Source organism: Periplaneta americana, chromosome 5 (genome assembly GCF_040183065.1).
Source record: "Periplaneta americana isolate PAMFEO1 chromosome 5, P.americana_PAMFEO1_priV1, whole genome shotgun sequence".
NCBI classification, from domain to species: domain Eukaryota; kingdom Metazoa; phylum Arthropoda; class Insecta; order Blattodea; family Blattidae; genus Periplaneta; species Periplaneta americana.
This window is the reverse complement of record NC_091121.1, coordinates 123,473,606-123,485,243: the sequence shown is the minus strand read 5'-3', so window position 1 is coordinate 123,485,243 and position 11,638 is coordinate 123,473,606.

The window sequence follows — 11,638 nt, the reverse complement described above, 5'->3', positions numbered from 1 at the left end:
TGCGGTCTCAATTCGCTTCCTAGGTATGTTTGTAAGAGGTGGCGTTTGTGTGGTGGCATCGATTCCCTCTGTTGCTTTCTGCAATACAGACGCATAGGACTTTTCCGTTGCCTTCTTTTCTTTATCTAAAATACGCTTACGTGCCTAAAAGAAGCTAATATTTTCCCGGACTCGAAGCTCTTGAATCGTCTTTTCCAGAATATACTTTGGGCAGTTTTTAGAATTAGACGCGTGGTCCCCAGAACAATTCACACAGTACTCGGCGCCGGTACATGGGGAATCCCCATGGTCAGCACCGCCGCACTTTGCACAGATGATATTGTTTGTGCAACGTTTTGCGTATGTCCGAACAGTTGCCACCTAAAGCACCGCATTGGGTTCGGCACATACGCATGCACAGGGACACGCTCGTAGCCGACAAAGATATGTTCTGGCAAAAGAGATGTCTCAAAGGTCAGAAAGACTGTGCTTAGGGGTTCAGTCTGTCCGTCCCGCTTCTGTAGTAAACGGTAAGCCTTGGACACAGACTGTTCCACCAGCTCTAGTTGGATCTCTTCATCTGAAAGACCATCTAGAGAATCTGTATGCACAACTCCTCGCGTGGTGTTGAGCGAGGAGTGACGTTTAACTCTGATGGGGTATGACCCCAGCAACTTTGCTTTCAACAGCATCTCACTCTGTTTTGCAGATGCACTCTCAACGAAGAGACTACCGTTGCGGTGTCGAGTTGCATTTCTGACCTTCCCAATCAGTCCATCGAGCGCACGTCTCACGTAGAATGGACTAATGTTTTTCATAGTTTTTTCCGTTCCTTCCAAGGTGATACTGATAAACTTTGGAGGCTGCACTTTTACAGTAACTTTCTCAGGGTCCAATTCCATAGCAATTTTCGTCATATGACCACCAGTCATACTTTCTCCTGTCTTCTGTTTCTTATTAGTTTTTTCTGAGGGAGGAGAAGAGGAGCGCGAGGACATTTTGAACTGCCCCCCCCCCTACGGAACCGTCGGCGTCAGCCTGCCACCGGGGGGACGGAAGAAAAAGACACCTAAAATTCTTCTCCGTCTGTGCCAGCCGTGGGGACTCCCCCACAGCCCGATCCCAAGCAACCCACTTCACGCAAGTTACCCTTCAAACTGGTCATTACACACCTAATGGCAAGTCTTACACCAGAGGCGTGTCGCAGTTTTATGCCCCTACCACGGAAATAACAGCCCGTGGCTCCCCACTCTACACTACACAACCGCCGGACTACTCGGCTAGCTCCGACCCACCCACCAAAGTCGGAGCAATCCGAGACAGCACGCAGCTTTAGGGGACTTGTGGTTGATTACACTGCGACACCCATAAATCAGCGGTAATACGTCGGAGCGATATATTCGGCCCGGCGAGCAGAGTTGGTCACCAGGATGTCTAAATCACCCAGGGCCCCCATTGGGGCTCTACGTGAGTGTACTTGACGTCTGATCCGGGCTCGGCACCTAAACTTGCATATAGGGGCAGTATGAAGGGTCCACTATTGCTTCGTTGCTGGGCACCCTGTCGGGCCGCACAAGTTGGAAGTTGCGCTCGAAACTGTGGGACAGGACCACGGAGATAGGAAAGATCCCCGCTGGTGAGACGGGAGTTATAAACCTAAGAAACTTAACCTAATAATAGATATAAGAACTAGAAGGGGAAGAAGAATGAAGCCTTATCAGGCATTCTTAACAAATCCCGTCATGGTAACGGACGTGGCAAAAACTAACAGCGGGGATGGAGAGGTGAAAATGGCTGTGATGATGTGGTGGGCGTTCCGCATGCAATGGTGGCCTGCGAGGAGAAATAGAGCGATGAAAAAGACGAGAGAATGAAAAGGACTGGATTAATGTTCGAAAAGAAAAGCACGAGAGCCACCATTGCATTCCCCGGTCACCAACTTGGCGGAACCCACCTCGACCGGTCCTACATCTTTCAGAGTGTACTTGCCACAGATGAAGCAAAAGACATCTGGATGGTTGAAGCATTTTTTTCTTGAGGATGTCATGGCATTTATTCAGTCTGCAACGAAACACTGATCATATTAGTTTCTACAGTTGTACCTAATCTCATCAGGGACCCACAATGTCCATTAACGCTCTCAGCAGTCATTGTATAAAATTTGTAGTTCACTATTAATTATAACTTCTGCTCACCAGCATCTAAGGTGACTTAGATCCATCGCCAAAACTAGAGCTGATGGGACAAAACTGATGCTATTTTTGGATTCAGCGCAACTAATATACCCAAGAATAGGTCGAACTTCCAAGGCACCAAAAAATTTTTTTTTTTTTGTTGGGCTGTGTTTAATCATGGATTTACGTATATATCGTGATTCTTATAATCAATCAGTGCTGCCCAAGCTGTGCTTGGGTTGCTTGGGTGGACTGCACGTCACTGGTCATTTGCCCATGCTAGAATGGTGGAGCTTTACCCAGTTCTAAACAAAAGTAGAAAGTTAAACATTTGTACAGCTCTAACCTTGCACAAAACTTTAATCAGACCAGTAATAATGTCCTGCTTGGGGGCATGCACCAGTTACAATTCTCAAAAAGATACAGATTTTTCAGAACAAAATTTTAAGATTCATCATTGGACTTCCCAAAGTAACATCTGTTAGGTAATTCACAATGAACTATTAATCTGGACAGTAGAAGAATATATTTCAAATAAAGCATTCTGTACATACACAAAATCGTACAACAGCTATAGGCCCTAATCCATTAATTTATAGTTTGGGTAACTATAACCCAGCTTTAGATAAACACAGAAGACCTAAAAGCGTACCTACTCCACATTCCAGCTTGGAACGACAACATACCCGACTTAAACCAAATTGAAAACTAAACTATAAGACAACTAGACAGACGTGGACTTAAAGTAAAACATTGGTGATTTGGTGATGCAATTAACGAATAAATATATTAATATAGTTAATTCTTCGTTTCAGAGTTACAATGCTGTTGTAAATTTCATGATCTTTGGCCTAATGTACAGCTGTCAAAAGAAAAAGTGGCAGCTCTCTAGACACAAAGTTCCCTTCGGATATCTCTGCTACAATTCGGAATTCAAATGTCAACGTATCAGGTTCAAATTCTCGTGACTCCTTTTCAATTTATTATGTTACAGGACAGTATAATGTAATAATATAATAATATAAGAAGAAAAAACTAACACTCGTAATAGGCAGCTGTATTGTTCCAAACCTAACATTCAATTTATATTATTTATATCACTAACGAACGATAACAGAATACAAATGATAATTTGAATACTATTTACATCGCTAATGAACGATAACAGAATACAAATGATAATTTCAATATTATTTATATCCCTAACGAACGGTAACAGAATACAAATGATAATATGAATATTATTTATATCGCTAATGAACGATTGTATTGTATTGTATTTATTCATTCCCTGTACAATCTATTACAGATTATATGTTCGTCATTAGATACAAACACACAAAATACACATACAGACACACACATACACACACAAATAAGATTTCTAGTATGAATTTAATGAATTTCTAGTATGAATTTAATTTTAACACTCTTAAGTTTTCCAAAGAATAGTAAAACTACCAAAGACACAATAAATAACAATATATATAATACATTTTCCGTTTACAAGACATTAAATAAATAAATTAAGAGAGATTAGGTAAAAACAAGATAGTACTACATTATTATTAATATTGTTTGGAGAAAAAATTATGTGCATCAGTAATGAAGGTAGGTATTTTGCTTTATAGCTTTAATGCAAGAAATCAGTGATTTTGAACGGCATGGACTGGAGTTTTTACCCTGGTTTTGAAACCTTCATAATTTAAGTGTTTATTATCCCCTGGTATCTTGTTATATAATGAGATACCTGTATGAGAAGTACTGTTGAGACTTTTGGTAGTATTATGACAGTTTATATGCAAATTGTTGGCAGTTCTTGTGTTATGGTTGTGAGTTTCAGAATTCCTTTTAAAATAGTTACGATTCTTATGTATAAAGCAAACAGTTTCTAGGATGTAGATGCAGGGGAGTGGTAAAATATTTAATTCTTGAAAATTTTCTTTGCTTGGAGTGCATATAGGAACTTGTTTTATTATTTTTATTATTTTCTTTTGAAGTTTAAATATTTTCATAGCTTCAGAGGACATGCCCCAAAGCATTACACCATATGAAAGAATGGAATGTACATGGGCATAGTAGACTACTTTCAAGGTTGGAAGAGATATGCTTTTCGTAAGAATTCTAAAAGCATAACATAATTTGCACAGTTTTCCAGAGAGAAAGCTTACGTGTTGAGTCTAGGACAAATTCGAGTCAATCCATACTCCCAAGAATTTTGTGCACTCAACTTCTTTTTTATTCTGATTGTCAATATATATTTGCAAGTTTTTATGCATTTTATTTCGATTAAAATTAATAAAAACTGTTTTGTCGATGTTTAGATTAAGTCTGTTATGTATTAGCCACTCTTTTAATTGATTATTAGCTTCATTTATGTTATTCTGTAGGATATTCTCATTTCTACTTTTGAAAATCATATTTGTATCCAAAGACGTTGTAGTTATATATCTAGACACACAATTGGCGCTGGTGTCGTGTACAAATTTGAAACCTCTCGCGCAGGTTCGCACAACGCCATGTTTTGGGAGCACGAATGATTGTTTCTATAAAGCATTCGGAGTTTAGAAAATACCATTGAGCATATAGGCGTTTTCTTAGTGGATTTCCTCCTTCACTGTAATATAACTAAACTTATTTACGTATTTTCTAACATATAATATGAAATAACAGAAGTAAATCTAAATATTGTAACTAAGCATTGTTTTAAATATAAACGCCTTATATTGCTCATAAATAGACTTATTAGTTTATTTCTATTTTCTATGACTGAATACATGGAATATTCTTAATTATGGTTTTTATATACCTTAGAAAATACGTAAATAATATATTTTAATTATATTACAAAGAGCGGGATGTCCGCTAAAAATGTCTATATACCCAATGGTATTTTCCAAACACCTAACACACTGTAATAATAATCCTCAGTGTTTTGAGAATCAGATGCGATATGACTCTTCTACTGCAGACATTGATTGCAATTCCCTAATTCTTACATCATTCTCAATGACACAATATTGTCAAAATGTGATTGTATTCATTGCTGGCTTAGTTGTTAAATCATTAATAAAAATATGGTGTAATAAATCTAAAGACTCAATTTATGGTACGTAGCCTACCAGCAGTAAACAGAATCTCTTTTATTTTTTTTAACGAAAGAATAATGGCAGTCTTGTCATACCATCATCTGAGATTATAGAAATATGCCGCTTAAGTGAAAGAGCGATTATACAGATTTTGACAGTTCAATGGCATATTACCACCCACTCTTACATCGTGTGAAAACATTGTGCTGTAGAAGTAGAACACTTGTACAATCTTTCTACACTTATAGGAACAAATTTTAGAAAATAGATCGCAGATTACTCCCGAGAATCATATTTTAAACTTGTTAAACTGACGATAAAAGTACATAAAGATCTACTGACGTAGATCAGTGGACTAAGGACTGTCGGTCCGTAGTCGCGCTCGGTCGCGGTTTCGATTCCTGCTGATTTCCTGGTTGGGTTTTTTCTTATATCCCCAACCGTAAGGTTAATGTCAGGTAATCTATGGCGGATACTTGGCCTCGTCTCGTCGAATATCATCTCGCTATCATCAATACCATCGATGCTAAATAGTCTAGTAGTTGACACAGAGTCATTAAATAATCAAATAAAAGAAAGTATTACATAAAGAGCAGATGTTAGCACACAGCTGAAGGTTACCAGTACAACACGACTTTACATAAAAATGTTGTAAGACAATATTTGACGGAGTCAATAATAATAATAATAATAATAATAATAATAATAATAATAATAATAATAATAAATCCATAGGCAAGATGCTCTGTACACCTGGGGCGTATTTTGCGGACTACCGGAGCTACCGGCGGTAGCCCAAGGAAATTACAAAAGAAAAAGTTTATAATATAACATAATGTAATAATTTTGTATTACCGTATTAGTTTTACCACAGTAATTAAAATTAAAGTAATTGTTAGATTTATATGCGCTCTCTGCTCTCGAAAAGAAACAAGTTGTCAAGGCAGCATCACTGGAGAAACCGCTGCCGTGAAGGGTAGCCTGTGACCGTTCCGCTCACGTCGCACAACTCCCCGTCCCCCCGCTCCCTCCTGTTTCCATCGTGCACTGTAGGTGGGTGAGTTGCCGCTCTTGTGATCGGTTTCTTGGAAGGCGCGAAACAACAATATGCTTAGTACGCTAGCTCATTAATGTGATTGTGTTCTTGCAGTGCAGTATTTAAAATTTGTGATTTGTTCGAGTGTCTAAGAGTTATATTAATTGTGAATTATTAAGTTTTTAATTTCCCAATTAAATGATATTGTGAAAAATATGGCAGAACAAGTTTCTGGAGAGGTTTGTGTTGAAAATGACTGTGTAATAGAAGGTTTATTAAAAGTGCCTTTTAACCGTCGTACATACAACGAGAAAGTTGAAATTGTGAAAATGGAAAGACCAACTCCTGAGTTAAATTTGTCCATGGACGTAAAAGAAAAACAGCGTGAGTACACACGCCATTTCACTTCAACATCAGATGGTAAGTGGAATTGGTTGTGTGGTAGTTCTAAACTGTCTAAACCATTTTGCTGGCCATGTTTGTTATTTAGCCGCGAAACTAATGTGTGGTCAAAAGAGGGGTGTTCTAATATGAACTCCCTTCGAACGGCAGTCTAAAACACGACAAATCAAAAGCTCATATTTATAGTAGCATGAACTTTGCAAACTTTGGGAAGACAAGAATTGATTTACAGCTAGATAAGCAAAAAGCTCTACACATCAACCAACACAATGCTCTTGTGAAAAATAATCGGGAGATTTTACTGCATCTTATTAACGCAGTCTGCTTTCTAGGAAAACAAGAATTGGCTTTTCGGGGTCATAATGAGAGTGTGGAATCAGACAATAGAGGAAATTATATTGAATATTTAAGTTCCTTAAGTGAATTTGACCATTTACTGGCCAATCATCTTGAGAGTTCAACAGTATTACGTGGTACTTCTCCCGCAATTCAGAATGACTTAATATTTGCTATAAGTGGGGTTATGATAAAGAACATAAAATCTGAAATAGAAGAAGCACCTTTTGTGGCCATTGTTGTTGATGAAACAAGTGATTGCTCTAATCAGAGTCAATTGTCCACTGTTTTAAGATACGTCGACAGTACTGCCAATGTTCAAGAACGGTTTATAGGATTCACAAATGTCAGTTCGGGCAAAACTGCTGCTGCTTTGTTTCAGCGTGTGGAAGGTGTCGGCAATAAGTTAATTGCACAGACATACGATGGTGCTTCAGTTATGGCGGGAAATATTAATGGCTTAAAAACAAAAGTTCAAGAAAAGTATCCTCAAGCACTATTTGTCCATTGTTACAGCCATGTTCTCAATTTAGTTTTGCAACAAACTACTTTATCCATTCCAGAATGCCGCATTTTTTTCAAAACACCGTCGGGTTTAGCTGCATTTTTCTCATCATCTCCTAAAAGATCAGAAAAACTCAAGGAATTTATGAAAAAGAAACTCCCAAAAGTAGCACCAACTAGATGGAATTTTACATCTCGGCTTGTAAATACAGTAAAGGTATACAGAGAACAACTGACTGCTTTCTTTGAAAATATCATTTGTAATGACTCTGAAGAAAACTGGGATGATGATGTAATTGTGCAGGCTCAAGGATATTTGTATTTTTTCACACAGTTTCAGAATATATTTCTTCTTGAAGTCTATGCTAGAGTGTTCGCACATACAGATGTGCTCTACAATATTCTTCTGACAAAAAGTCTAGACATAGCATACTGCTTGCAAGAGGTATCAAAGTTAAAAAATACTATATCCGAGTTCAGACATAGTGGGTTTCCGTCCTTATGGAGTAATATGGAAAATGAAAATTCTTCAGACAATACAATGGAACACCATTAAAGCGAAGAAAAGGAGATGATGAATTGAAATACAGGCAGCTGTACTACAGCATACTAGATCGTATGCACATGGAAATTACTGACAGATTTTCTGATTATGGAAAGCTTCAGTTCACACATCTTCTAGATTCTCAAAAATTTTCTGCTTATAGAGAAAACTTCCCAAATGAGGCACTAAACAAATTATTTCAGTCCTATAACAGTCACTTTGATCAAGTACGTTTAAAAATGAATTAAGTGTAATATATTCAGCAGAAGTCTTTGATTTTTCGAACAAACCTATCCATGAAATATTATCTGCCATATATGAAAACCAGCTGAACCAAGTTATTCCTGAAGTCCTTAAATTGGCAACATTAATTGTGACAATACCAGCTACGTCAGCATCGGTAGAAAGAACATTTTCTGCGTTGAAGAGAATGAAATCCTACTGTAGATCAACTCATACACAAGAACGTTTATCCGGCTTGGCACTGATGTCCATTGAAAAGTCATTTCTACAGAAATTTCGCAAGCGGCCCAACTGTAATTTCAAGGACGAAGTCATCAAAGTATTTTCGTCCCAATCAAGACGTCTGGAATTCACATATAAATAGGTAAGGAATTTTATTATAGGGTTTTAAAAATATATTTTGTGTAATAATAGGGTCAGTGGTAGCCCAGATCCTTAAACCAGTATACGCCACTGCTGTACACTAGGCCTGAGTTCTATTATATGACTAATTGACTAATTCATGCATGTGACGTTTATTTCATTCTACAGCTGTGATAATAAGCTATTGCACGGTAGGCCTACTTATATTTCTAACTAAACATTAGGTACGTGTTTCTATTTTATAGGTGTAAGCCTATATTATGTGATATGGAAGCGAATAAGTAATAATTGTTCATTTCTCGTCCACATCAAAGCAAACGTGTTTACAATGTAGGCCTAATGTAACGTCTTACACAGGCAGTGTTTTGTTAATAATAGTTAATACTAATAATTTTCTTTTCATCTGAACTATTACTACAATATGCATTTGTATTTCTGTTCGCTCTATATGTTGTCAAATAACTATATAAGATCTTCAGTTACGGTATCAAATTGTTACAGTTTTCTTTCATTTCATGTCAAAATAACAGTAACTAAGCTTGATTATGTCTTTAAAGTGGTCGCATTAAATTTTAATAAGATTTTTTTTTTCATTTATCCTTTCAGATTGATTTATAAGAGACACCAAACATATATATTAAACATTCAGGATTGTATAGTACAGCCGTCTGCTAGCTAGTGCTTCTCCCAAAGCATGGCGGCGGACGCAAGCTTCAATTTGTCCCTACTCTAAACTTCTGCGCAGCCTCGGCTGTAGGGGCTCGTTTGTATCATCCGCAAAGAGCACTGTTTCTGAGTGGGATATATTTATTGGTAAATCATTAATATATAGCAGAAATAATATTGGACCCAGTACTGAGCCTTGAGGAACACCAGTTTTGATAGAAGCTGGAGCTGAGTTGACAGAATGTATTTGGACAATCTGTTTTCGATTACTTAAGTACGATATGAACCAATCATTTGCTAAACCTCTTATTCCATAATTATTGAGTTTTCTTATTAGGATATCATGATTCACAGTGTCGAATGCTTTTGAAAGATCAAGGAATTGCCCTAGTATTTGCTCTCTATTGTCTTTTGCTTGTAATATACTATTAATGAAGGAGAATAAGGCATTATTAATGGATTTCATTTTTCGAAAACCAAACTGTGAGTTACAAAAGACATTATGATTTTCGAGAAAAGACATCATTCTATTATATATTACTTTTTCTAGGATTTTTGAGAAGGATGATAGTAGGGATATTGGTCTGTAATTATTTGCTTTTGATTTATCGCCCTTCTTATGTATTGGAATAATTTTAGCTACTTTAAATACATTTGGGAAGATACCTTTAGAACAGTTACATATCAACAATTGGTTTAATTATATTTGGCATGCAAGATTTTATTAGTGCATCCGGTATTTCATCAAGGCCAGAAGACATATTATTTTTGAGACTTTTAATTATCTTTTCAATTTCATGCTCTGTAACAGGATGAAGAAAAATAGAATTATCTACTTTCATTCCATTATAAATATCAGTATGGGGAAGGCTTTTCTTTGCTGAAGTTTTTAAATTTTCGGCGGCATATACAAAATAGGTATTACAAAATATTTGCTACTTCATGTGGATCATCAATCCTGTTGTTATTATGTACTATTTTCATTTTGTCATTGGTTTTTTTGTGACTCACCCATCTCACATCTGACTACAGTCCATGCGGCTTTCATTTTATTTTTGGACTTTAGGATTATATTGTTATTATGTTCTTTTTTCGCTTCACACATTACTTTTTTTTAGGATTCTACAATATTTCTCATAGTAAGTTTTGAAGGTCTCATCTGTTGTTGTTTTAAATATTCTATGCAGAGTTTTCTTCCTTTGACACGAGGTCAATATACCTTTAGTTATCCAATTACTTTTACCTGTTTTTATTAATATTTGATTTGTTAATTCTTTTCAATGGAAAAGCCCGATCAAAAGTATATGTAACAATGTTTATGAAAATGTCTGCCTTTTCCTCAATGTCACTTTCATTTAATACTTCATTCCAATTTTCCTGAGATAAGAAGAAGTTAAATTTTTCAATATTTTCAGCATTATAAAATCTTTTCCATGCATAAATGTTTTCATTTAGATTATTGCTTTTTTGTTTTGGTATAGTTACATGTAACAGGACTGCATTATGATCAGATAATCCTAGATCTATGTTCTCTGTGTTAAAAGTGAAGGAGTTTTTTGTTATTAGTATTTGATCAATACACGTTTCCGATGTAGGAGTTATTCGTGTTGGTGTGTCAATTAGTGCTATCATGTTATACGAATTGAGTAGCGAATGAAATTCAGAAGTGATGTTATTTCTGATCAGCGTGTTTATATTGAAGTCACCACATATAACTAATGGTTTTTTGTTATGCCTGAGTATAGTTATAAGAGTTTGTAGTTTTTCAAAAAATGTTTGTATGCATCCATCGGGTGAGCAATATATGCACACTACTGTAATTTTGTAAGTTATAAGATCAACGTCTATAGTGGAATGTTCAAAATTCTTTTCATCATTTAAAAATGCAGTATGATTTGTATGTTTTGACTTTAGGCTATTTTTTGTAAATATGATTGTACCTCCATTTTTATATGTCTTACGACAGAAGGCACTAGATAATTTGAAATTTTGTAAACGATAAAAGGAAATTTCTTCTTCTTCCAACCAGTGTTCTGTGAGACAAATGATATCAATATTTTTGTGATTAGTCGCAATTATATCAAGTTCTAAAGTTTTATTTCTTATAAATTGAATATTTTGATGTAATATGGTTAGATTGGAATATGCATTATTACCAAAAGTCATACAGTTACATTTTACTTTTAAGGATTTACCTTCCTTTATTACTGGTTGTTGAAACATAAAAAATCATTTAGGTGAGATGGAGGCTCGATGGATCTCGCTGATGTTCTCAGGCTGCTGCAGTTCGTGTTGGCATGCT